The sequence below is a fragment of the Pristis pectinata genome, chromosome 28, assembly GCF_009764475.1.
Source record: "Pristis pectinata isolate sPriPec2 chromosome 28, sPriPec2.1.pri, whole genome shotgun sequence".
Classification (NCBI taxonomy): Eukaryota; Metazoa; Chordata; class Chondrichthyes; order Rhinopristiformes; family Pristidae; genus Pristis; species Pristis pectinata.
In genome coordinates, this window is record NC_067432.1 from 25,019,557 (window position 1) to 25,032,044 (window position 12,488).

Sequence of the window (12,488 nt, forward strand, 5' to 3'; positions counted from 1 at the left end):
ATTTGCATTTAATTGGTTTATTATTGTCACATGTACTGAGGAACAGTGGAAAACTGTTTTGCATGCTATCCATACAGATCATTTCAAAACTTAAGTACATTGAGGTAGTACAAGGGAAAAACAATGCAGAATATTACAGAACATTAAAAACCAGAAAATGCTGGAAATCCTCAGCAGGTAAGGCCACACATGTGGAAGTGAAACACAGTTAAGTTTCGGATCCAAGACCTTTTGTCAGGCCCTCCAACTTGAAATGTTGACTTTGTTTCTCTTCCCACAGATGCTGAGTGTTTCCAGCATTTTCTGTTTTTATTTCAGATTTCTAGCAACTGTAGATTTTTTTGATTTGCATTTACATATTTTTTTTACCACAATAGAAATATCTGTGCATTATTTTATAAAATTTAATGCAGTGGTTTGGTAATTTTAGAGGTAGGGTTTAAATGAGGAGTGAATACCACAGCTTGTATTTTGTGCACGATGTGCACTTGATATCCATTCTATGGCGTCTTATCAGTTCAGTGAACAGAAAGTGGATTTTAAGGTTTTGGTGAGAGTACCTCTAAGACCGTTGCAGGAAGTTGTGCTGTGAAGCAGGATTTGGTTAAGAGTGCTCAAGCTGTGGGTGATGCTAGACATTCCCACTTTCCCAGAGATGTATATCCATCTGATGGAAGTACTGGAGTCATGGATAGGCCAGACATGGTCGGCAGTGGGAGATCTTGATGGATGTGATGAATTGGTGCCTTAATCATTCTCTCTCTGTCACCTCCTAAATCATCAGAAATGAAAAACAAATTGCAGATGTTGGAAATCTGAAATAAAACAGTAAATACTGGAAACACTCAACACCTGTAGAAAGGGAAACAAAACTGGCCTTTTAAGTTAAAGATCCTATGTCAGAACTTGCTCCTAAATTACCAGGTTACTTAGATTGCAAGTGGATTAGCCAAAGCTCAGAGTTATTGGTCTGACCCTAAAGCCCAAAAGGCCACTGTCCAATCCCCAGTCACAGCTGTTTCCAATGAAGCTAATTGCAAGAAAGATGAAGTACTCACATTGTGTGTTCATTATATTACTGGCCGGTCATGTAAGTTTAACATCACCCTGTTCTTACTTTTAAAGTTACTGTTTATTTCCTTCCTCTGCAAAGCACAAGACGCTGCATTGCCTATAATCAGTTTGAATGCGTAGTCCTGCTGTGTGAAACTGGTCCCAACTGGTACAACAATGCCAATTATAGTCTGATGCCATGGTAAATGAGGATGCTTTGCTCTTAAAGTGGAGTATTTCATGCTAATGCTTCCCAAAGTATAAAGTAGTTTGTTCCCACCAACTCACCATCTGAACCAACACAAAGTATTACTTCCTGGGGATAATGGGCTGGTGTCCAGACCCAGTCCCAATACAAGCACATGCATTGAACGTTGTAATAATGGGTGGTTGTCAACGGTCCACTCTGACAGGTCAGCCTGTGACACAGACAATTGATCTGTACAGAGCAATGGCTAAGTAAAATGAAATGGAGGTATTTGAGGAACGTTCTGTTAACATTCACTTTTACAACAAATGCCATGGCCTACGTTACATACCTAAACTCTGCTCCCATGATTTAATACTAAGCAGAGATTTCAGTCTTTGTGCTGAGACTGAGAGAACATTGGTCAGATAGCCTTGGGCTCCTCTAAGCCTATCTTCACCCCGACATTGCATCTTCTGGCAAGCCCAAGAATGGTCTCCAGTTATTAGGGGCAGTCTTTTTAAAATTTAGAGGAAAATATAAATCAAATCTAGAACATCAAAAGATGTAATCTCTAGCAACACCTTACCTAGAAGATGTAAGACTTTAATGTCCACATTGAGCACTAATATAAAGTCCAACTGATTCAAAAGGACTAGCATAAATTTGCACTTAAGGCTGGAAACTTTGTGTCACAAAGAACAATTGTGAAAGTATTGAGCGTCCCAACGGTATTCCATTCCTCAAACCTCTTCCATTGTTCAGTTGTTGTGAATGTAATCTAGATGGTGGAATAAAACCTCAGAACTGCTCCAGCAGAGGAGAAGGCCAGTCAGACCATCAAGTCCACATCGACTCCTGGTAGAGCAAACCCATTCCTACACCCTCTCTCCAGAGCCTTGCAAATGACTTTCTCTCCTTCCTATACAATCCCTTCTAAAAACCTTGATTGACTCAGTTTCCACCACCCTCACAGTGGGCTCCAGATCATCACCACTCAATTCAAACCAAGCTTTTCTTTCTGTGCCTTTTGCCACTCACTTTGAATCTGTGCTTCCTGCTCCTTGACACATCTGCTAATGGGGACAGATTTTCTTTACTAAAACCTGTCGTGATCTTAACTTTCATCAAATCTCTTCTCGACCTCCTTTATTCCAAGGAAAACAACTCTGGCTTCTCCAGAGAATCCCCAACCCCTCATCCCTAGAACCATTCAGGTAAATCTGACCTACATCCTGTAATGGGACCTTCAAGTTTGGTGACCAGAACTGGGTGTAGTTTTCAGGTTGTGTGTAAACCAATAAATATTGTAACTTGTCCGTCTTTGTTCCGAATGGAGATCTGTCAGCTTCAGTGTGAAACTTTGACAGGATCCACTGAAGTAAGACTACTCATTCTGGATACCCTACACAGAATAAGTGGCTTCATTATCAGACCCACCTCAGCCGCAAGAGAGCACATTCTCCCACCACCCATCCAACCATCTTTCTCTTCTCCTCCTTTCTCCCCCCCCACCCCAAAATCTAAAATTAACTAGTATCTAAAATTTAAAATTAACTAGTATAGATCTATAGTACAGATTCAAAACATGTTGGATCACATTTGGTGGACCACAAAGTCAGACAGGAGAGTTTCAACCTGTATTATGGTCTGGAACTCTTAGGATGATACAGCAATGTTAAAGGAACAACAGGAATTCATTCAACCCGTTGGATCCATGTACCATGCAGGCAGATCCCTGCTGATCTCCATATCAACTTAATTCCAACTTCTTCTTATCCCTTGATACTCTGACCCCCAGCATCTGTTGATCCAGTCTCCAAAGCTCCAACTGACCAGAGGATGTCTGGGCTTTTGGCATGAGTATCACAGATTTCCACTGGCTTTTGAGATGTATTTTCTGAGTGTGGGGCTGTCTTATATAGAGATTATGTCCCTTTGATCTTGATTCCCATCCCAGAGGAAACAACTACTCCATAATCTACCCCATCAAGTACTTCTGAAGTTTTGAACACTGATCATATTGTGTTTAATCATCCACCCTCTGGTAAATACAAGCCAAATTTATTTAATGTTCTTGCAGTTTATCCCCAGAGCCCCTGGGGTAATGCACTAATGAACGTAGTATGCCCCTCCAAGGCTGATGTTTCCTCCTTGAAGTACAGTGGTTAAACAAAAGACAATGCTCCTGATGGCATCTGACTGAGGCTGCAGGAAATGCATCCTGCCCTCCCTTTGGATCTTGAGGTAAAGGCCAATATTCCATTAGCCTTTCTGGTTGCATTTTATGTCCGTCCACTAGCTTTAAGAGGTTTGTGCATTTGGGGCTCAAATCTCTCTTAACTGTTCCGACTGGTAATTTTGAGGATAACTGATTTATCTGTTTTGGGTCTTTAGGTGTTCTTATTGTTTAGGGTGAGCTTTGTCATGTTCCCTATGTTCTACACTCTGGGGCTGAGCTGTAATCCCAGTGTTGACATCTCCTGTACTGAGCCACAGATGGTGTAGTCATAGTTTGTCATGTCTACAGTAGGTGAGACTTTAGATCGGTGAAGTTGAATGGTTTCTATGTTCACAAGGGGACTGGGAGTAGAAGGGTAAGGTACACCTGGGTTCCATCTGCTCAGCTGGTGTGGACGGTTAGGCTGGTCTCTGCACCAGAAGTACTACTGTTGGATGAGGCTCGGGTTACTCTCAGTTGACTTCCTCAAGTAAACCATGTCACTTGTACTAGACTATTCCAAGCTCTGGGAAGTGGAGGTTACAAAGTGGACAGAGGAAAAGATTTAAGGAAAAATGCAACATTTCCATTGGCTCTTATGAATTCCTGATTCCTGATTGCTCAAAGTGGGGAAGGAACATCTGTGATGGTATTGAGAACTTTGTACATCAGGAGCATACAGAAGCCCAGCATAAATGGTGGAAGGAAGCACCATCTCTCAAACTATCTACCCAGTCAGACAAGTCCAAGAAGACTTAGCCTTGATGGTCCATTCTGAGCTTACAAAACAGGAATGGAAACGTGTCAACCTGGATCCTGGAGGAATACTGAAGATTAATAGTTTAGACTTGGATGTAGGTGGCTTTGCATATAAAGCAATTGGCCCTGTGTTGACGGTGAGGAGGAAGGCTTTAGACTGCAAGAAGATATTGATGGTCTGGTCAGTTGGGCAGAAAAATGGCATGTGGAATTTAATCCACAAAGTGGGGTCTGTGTTTGAGGAGACAAGGCAAGGGAATTTACAAGAGGACAATGGTGTGGAGGAAGAAAAGGACCTTGTATTGCATGTCTGTAGATCCTTGAATGGAGGACAGTTGGGTTGGGGTTATAAAGACAGACAGGATGCTTTCCTTTTTACAGCTGAGGCATGGAATGTAAGGGGGGGGTTATAATAGAACTGAATACAACACTGAAAGGCTGCAAGTTGAACATTGTGTACTGTTCTGGTCACCACGTTGCAGGAAAGATGTGACTGCACGAGAGGGTGCGGAGGATATCTGAGAGGACGTTGCCAGCACTGGAGGAATGATTGGGTAGGCTGGAGTTATTGCTGGAACAGAGAGCAGGCTGAGGGACTGCTGATTCTGAGGAAAAGGGAAGGGCTTTTTCTTCAGCATGGGGGTCAAAATCCAAGGTGCAGAGAAAGTAATTGGAGGTGGGATTAGAGGGGAGATGAGGAAAGATGTTTTTACCCAGGGGTTCAATGCTCAGTGAAGAGTCAATATTTTCAGCTGCAACTCTTAGATTTTTAGCTGCTTGGTTTCACTCTGTAGCCAGGTTACAATTTTGATTCCTGAAATCAAAACAAAATGTTGGAGGGTCTCAAAGTGTGGATAGTGATGGTCAACGTTTCAGGTTGAGTATGGTCCATGACATATTTAGGTTTGTATCCTCATCACTGAAACTTTTGCTGGTCATGTACATCAATTGGTTTTGGTATTGGTTTATTATTGTCACTTATACTGAGGTACAGTGAAAAGCTTGTCTTACAAACCGATTGTACAGGTCAATTCATTACACAGTGCAGTTACATTGAGATAGTACAGAGTGCATTGATGTAGTACAGGTTTAAAAAAAACAATAACCGTACAGAGTAAAGTGTCACAGCTACAGAGAAAGTGCAGTGCAATAAGGTGCAAGGTCACAACAAGGTAGATCGTGAGGTCATAGTCCATCTCATTGTATAAGGGAACCATTCAATAGTCTTATCACAGTGGGGTAGAAGCTGTCCCTAAGTCTGGTGGTATGTGCCCTTAGGCTCCTGTATCTTATAGCTGATGGAAGAGGAGAGAAGAGAGAATGTCCCGGGTTGGTGGGGTCTTTGAATATGCTGGCTGCTACACCAAGACAACGGGAGGTAAAGACAGAGTCCAAGGAGGGGAGGCTGGTGTCCATGATGCGCCGGGCTGTGTCCACAACTCTCTGCAGCTTCTTGTGGTCTTGGGCAGAGCAGTTGCTGTACCAAGCCGTGATACATCCAGATAGGATGCTTTCTATGGTGCATTGGTAAAAGTTGGTGAGAGTCAAAGGGGACAAACCAAATTTTTTTAGCCTTCTGAGGAAGTAGAGGCGCTGGTGAGCTTTCTTGGCCGTGGCATCTACATGATTTGACCAGGACAGGCTGTTGATGTTCACTCCTAGGAACTTGAAGCTGTCAACCCTCTCGACCTCAGCACCATTGATGTAGACAGGTGCATGTACACTGCCCCTTTTTCTGAAGTCAATGACCAGCTCTTTAGTTTTGTTGACATTGAGGGAAAGGTTGTTGTCATGACACCATTCCACTAAGCTCTCTATCTCTTTCCTGTACTCCGACTCATCGCTGTTTGAGATATGGCCTACAACGGTGGTTTCATCTGCAAACTTGTAGATGGAGTTAGAGCAGAATCTGGCCACACAGTCGTGAGTCTATAGGGAGTAGAGTAGAGGGCTGAGGACACAGCCTTGTGGGGCACCAGTGTTGAGAATAATCGTGCCGGAGGTATTGCTGCCTACCCTCACTGATTGCGGTCTGTTTGTTAGAACGTGAAGGATCCAGTTACAGAGGGAGGTGTTGAGTCCTAGGTCTTGGAGTTTGGTGACAAGCTTGCTTGGGATTATTGAAGGCAGAGCTGTAGTCAATAAACAATAGTCTAATGTAGGTGTCTTTACTGTCCAGATGTTCCAGAGCTGAGTGTAGGGCCAGGGAGATGGCATCCGCTATAGACCTGTTTTGCCGATAGGCGAATTGCAATGGGTCCAGGTTGTCTGGTAGGCTGGAGTTGGTGTGTGCCGTGACCAACCTCTCAAAGCACTTCATGATGGATGTCAGAGCCACTGGTTGGTAGTCATTGAGGCGTGTTACCTTGCTTTTCTTTGGTACCGGGATGATAGTGATGGTCTTAAAACAGGAGGGAACCTGAGATTGAAGCAGGGAGAGGTTGAATATGTCCGCAAATACTTCTGCCAGCTGATCAGCACAACATCTGAGCACGCGGCCCGGGACACCATCTGGGCCAGGTGCTTTCCTCGTGTTCACTCTCTGGAAGACTGATCTTACATCCTCTACTGTGATCACAGGTTCAGCTGCGTTGGTGGCTGTGGGAGTGGATGGTGACAATCCACTTCCCTCTTGTTCAGAATGCGCATAGAATGCATTAAGTTTATCAGGAAGGGATGCGCTGTTGTTAGCTATGCAGCCCGACTTCGTCTTGTAGCCTGTTATGGCATGTAAGTTCTGCCATAACTGGCGGCTGGTCAGGGACTCTATTTTGAGTTGGTATTGCCTCTTGGCATCCCTGATAGCTTTTCAAAGGTCATACCTCTTTCTTGTACAGATCAGGATCACCAATTCTGAGTCTTCAACATGAGACATTAACTCTGTTTCTTTCTCCACAGGCGCTACCTGACCTGCTGAGTGCTTCCAGCATTATTTTCTTTTTGCTTTTCTGTCTATTAGTTCCTTTGTTTCCTATCTGTGAACTTCCTATGATGTTAGACACTGTTCAGCATGGTTTTGTTCCTCCAGTTTTCATTGTTTGTTCTTGGGTCTGCTGCTTCCACATGGGAAGGAAGAGCACTGTATTTCCACAAAAATTGGTTAACTGCCTTTTGGCTGTTTCAGTGCTGCAACCTATGAATAAACCAGACTGAATTCATTAAGAACTTCAAATTCAATGAACCTTTCATGCCTGCTCACCCCATCAGTCCCATTCCCCCCTCTGCTTTCCATGTACCCTTGCAATGTGTGTGTCCATCAGCTCTCCTTTAATCCCTTTTGCTACTTGCCTGCACTAGGGTAATTGTGGTAATTTCCAACAGCTAATTCACCAGAACATTTGAAGGTCGGGTCTCTGAAACTATGGTCTCTGGAGCTGGGAGCAGCAGCATCAACTGCTGCCCAATCTTATCAAAAAAGACCCTTCCCCCCCCCATCACCATCCACCACTCTTTGTTCAAGTTCTATTACTTGCTTTAAATGTCTGTACCTTGGTTTTTGACCCATCTATTAAGGGAAGGAGTTCCTTTGTAATCCAATATGTTGTTGGTATTGCTGTCTTCCACTGGGGTGCTGCATTAAGTTGGTGACATTGGCTACATCTCTAATGTAGGGTAGGAGAGCAGTGTGCATTGGGCATTTTGTTTACAGGAATACTTCAGGAAGTGGTGGACAGACGGTGGTGATGGGTACAGCTGTTAATGCAGGGGATGGAGACCAGAGTGGGCACTGCAGACTAACGTGCCCCTATGTAATTTACATGAATACTTCACAGCCCATGGGATATCTAGTATTATTCCTGAAATTTTTTGCTTGCATAATGTGTATCCTAATGTAATGGAATCGCCTACAAGGTCTGTAGAGCATAATACAGAACAAATTCATCAAAATAGTTGAATCTAAGTATATTTTTAAAGCAATTGTCATTTTTGGTATACTTTTAAATGGAATAAAAATGAATTCTTCTGGTTAGGGAAGTGTTTCCTTTGGCACTTTGATTTTTTTTTTCTGATCACGAAAGTTTACCATTCAGTGTTGGTTCTTGCTAGGGCAACCCAATCCTGTCATCGATTGTCTAGAGTGTTGATGGTGTTGGCCATTAATCTGCAGCTCACTCAGCACTTGTGTGTTAAAGGAGTATAAGGAATGTAATTAAGGAAGTGAATTGTGACACACATCCAAAGAGGTAATGGTTTATTTGTAAACCTACAAATTTAAATTGTTGTTGAGACTTTGAGTTGGAATAGTTTGTGTTCCAAACAGTCTGTGATATTGTTACATTTAAAAGAATAGGTTCACCACATTACTCTCCTATTGATGGGACTGTGGTATTCATATGCTTACACATACTGAGAAAACAACATTTATGTTTAAAGATACACTGCTGTGTTTTGAGAGTGAGCTATTTGTAACTTGTCAATGTAGACAGTTAATGAATAACAACTATAAATCTTATAACTGCTTCCTGATCGCTTTACAGGTTTTGGTGTTGAATCAACTTTTACACCGTGTGGTTCTGGCTCCATTTCATTGTCAGGCTTAGATTTGGCACTGCACTTCCTGAAGTCTGCATTAGACCCAACACAGATAAAATGTCATAGTCAAGTGGGTTAGTGTCCAGTCTTGGGTTATCTCTAGCAAGAATCATTTGTTCCATGTGAATATTGGATTCTGTTACCAATTTCAACTGAATTCTACTTCCTCCCTGCTTGTTTGACTTGCTCAGTGGAACTAGAAACACAAAGTGCCCTTGTTTCACTTGAACCTACATTTGTTCTGATTAGGGTGATAAGAATGATTTTGACTTGAGTACTTCTGTTGAATTTGAGAAGCCAAATTTGGTTTAACTCAACTTGAGCATGTCCTTCACCTTGTCTTCAAGAGCTGCGCAATTGTATACCTTGCGGCAGTCTGTACTTCAGCAAGAAATTAGGCAAGACGTGTCTGCTAGAGAAACAAAGGACTGCAGATGCTGGAACCTAGATGAAAGACGCTGATGCTGGAGGAACTCAGCAGGCCAGGCAGCATCCGTGAAGAAAAGCAGGTGGTCAACATTTCGGGTCAGGACCTTGATTTCTAAATATCCCTGCAACGTTTGCTCATCAGAGCTGCTTTAACTGTTCTGACTGACCTGGCTGCTCCATGTGAGGCCAGGTTCTTTGAAGGAATGAAGGGATCTTTGCCATTCCATTTTATACTGCTTGCCAACAGAGTGGATCAAAATTGAGCTCCAAAATCAGATACAAGCTCTTCCAGTAAATAATAACATGCTCATGAGTTCCTTGGCTCATCTATAGATATTCAGTAGTGGGATATGAAGCCATGTTTCACTTGGAGTGACCAGTACCAGCAAGTTCTCATTCCCTTTTTCACATGTTCCATCTGATAAGGTCCAGTAGACCAGGACCATGACTGCAAAGGAAATTTTGGTGGCTTGTTCCCACAAATTTAACCAAATGCAGTGGTTGCTGATCTTTTGAGGTCATTGTGCAAACAGAGTCATTAAACAAAGCTTCTGAAAGTTTACAAACCAACTGCATTTCTTCAGAATAACTTTCAGCCAAAGTCTCTTCTCTCAAAGGCACTCTGTGACAGCTCATTCTGATAATTCAGGAACAGTTTCCATTATTTGTGGATCCATCCCAGCACTAGGTTTATCTGGGCGTTGTCTTGGTGTTGCTGGAAAGTGACGTAAATTAGCTTTTCACTGCTGATATCAGAGTTCTGATGTGTCAGCCACAATGGTGAGTGCACTGATGTTCTTCCTGGAACTCCTTTTACTTGATTGCATTGCCATAAAGTGGTGGTGGGGGGTTGTCCTTTGCTGCATCCTTGGTGCTGCTGTGGTAGCTGTTTCTGACCTATGATCCTAATATTACAAGCAGCATTATTATGGTAAGGACCTGCCATGTAAAAACTAATGAAATTTCTCACTTCCAAGTGGTTCCTCTTTGGGTTTCTGCTTAATTATGCTTGTGAATTGTAATAGGGCAAGAAAAAAAGTGATGGGTTTCTCTTGACTTATCACTACACCTGCACACTTCGTTGCACCCCATGTTAACTTCAAATCATGCTTGTTTTTGCAATGAACTAAGATCACTTGCTCACTTTGCTTTCATCTGCATTTAATTGCTCTTTACTCCACCTCTCTTGCATCCTTTTTCAGCAAGTGATATAATAGTCTAAGCATTGTCGCAAGGTTTGGAAGGAATCGTGTGTGATATCGCACTAACTGTAGGAATGACATCTCTGCTCCAATTTCAGGTTTTAGAGCCTCAACTTTCTGATTGCAACAATGCACATTTGCTTCACTTCAACTTCACATTGACTTGATGTAATCTCTCGATCACTTACTGTAAAATCAAATTTTTTTCTGTGTTTGTGGCAATCAACAAAGCAATGATCTCAGTGGGTCTCAACAAAATGCTTTGGACTTGGTTACGTAGCCTTGGACCTCATTGTGGCTCTCTGTGGACTGCAGCTGCACTTATCCTTTCTGGGGTAACATTCTTTAGTATTTCTGAATGCCATTTCCATTGACACAGCAATTTTACAGGCAAGTTTACTGTCATATTTTGCACGCTAAACAGTTTTACTGGAATTTGTTCCTCAACCAGTCTACACAAAAACACATTGGGTCGGCACAGTGTAGAAGGGCATCAGAACTGGAACATGAGGAAAAGTTCATTCATCAAAGAATGTAATCAGCTTCCTTGGCTCTTTGTTCCCAAAAACCTATTGTTCCAGCTATTTCTGCAGGTTTTGGATTAAAGTAATCTGAGTTTCTGCACAATGTCTTTGAACAAGACATCTTTACCCTGTGTAACATGGTACTATTTGTCATTGTGCCAAGTGCTTCTGGCACAATTTCCTTGGGGTATATTAGATTGTTACGCTGCCTTACCTTCTCCCTACTGTTTGCTGCACTCTGCACTCTTATCGGTACACGTGGAGATTTTGGACAAGTGAAATTCCAAGTGAATTTTTTATTACAAAATAAACTTTATTCATCATAAGAAACAAAAAAATATATTCTAGAGTAAACAGTGCAAACTCTTTACATTTGTGTACAGTTCATTAAGTAGTGTTAACTTATTTTTTGAAACCCCTAGCACAGATGCTACTCGTGGCTCCCTGGGGTGATACCCCAATGCAATATTTACAATATTTAAGGGGCTTCTGCGCCTGACCACACCCCTCCGTGTCTGGTAGCGGAAGAACACTAGACTGTGGTCCTTCCCCACCGAGCCCTTGCATTGGCTGCACCAAGCTTCAGTGTGTCCCTCCACGTACTCCTGCATCCTGGAATGTGCCAGTCAGCAGCATTCCCCTGCGGATATCTCGCTGTGCTGGGAGACCGACAAGTTTCGGGCAGACCAAAGAGCGTCTTTCACTGAGTTGATGACCTTCCAGCAGCAGCTGATGTCTGTCTCTGTGTGTGTCCCCGGGAACAGCCCATAGATCAGAGTCCTCTGTTACACAGCTGCTGGGAATGAACCATGACCAGGACCCTTGCATCTTTCTCCACACCCTTCTCGCAAACCCACAGCCCGCAAAGAGGTGGGCGACTATCTCGTCCCCAGCGCAGTCCTCCCGGGGGCAGCATGTGCCGGGAGAGAGGTTCTGACCATGCAGGAAGGATCTGACTGGGAGGGCCCCTCTCGCCGCCAGCCAAGTGAGGTCTTGGTGTTTATTGGTGAGTTCTGGCGATGAGGCATTCTGCCAGATGGTCTGGACAGTCTGCTCAGGGAACCACCTCACAGTATCCATCAAGTCCTTCTCCTGCAGTGTCTGCAGGATGTTCCATGCTGACCACTGCCTGATGGACTTGTGGTCAAAGGTGTTGGTCTGGAAGAACTTTTCCACGAAGGATAGGTAGTGCGGCAATGTCCAGCTGACTGGGACATTATGCAGCAATGGAGCCAGGCCCATCCTTCGCAACACCAGGGACAGGTGGAACCTCTGCATGTAATGACACGGTACCCACGTACTTTGGTTCCACACACAGCCTGATGCAGCCACAGATGAAAGTGGTCATCAAGATGAGGGTGACATTGGGGAACACTTTTGCCCTTGTTGTCCAGGGACTTGTGCATCACAACCTGTTGGACTCGTTCTATCTTGGATCCCCAGATGAACCGGAAGACGGCACAGGTGATTTCCAAGCTGGAGGAGCGAGGAACAGGCCATACCTGTGCCAAGTACAGCAGCCCTGAGAGCACCTCAAACCTGATGACTAAGTTCTTCCCAGTTATTGAGAGGGAGTGCTG

General features: G+C 43.4%; 1 protein-coding gene across 1 annotated transcript in view; it reads left to right on the top strand.

Moving 5' to 3' along the window:
• Positions 1-12,488, top strand: part of adamts17 (ADAM metallopeptidase with thrombospondin type 1 motif, 17) — a 357,749-nt gene that overhangs the window by 38,539 nt on the left and 306,722 nt on the right.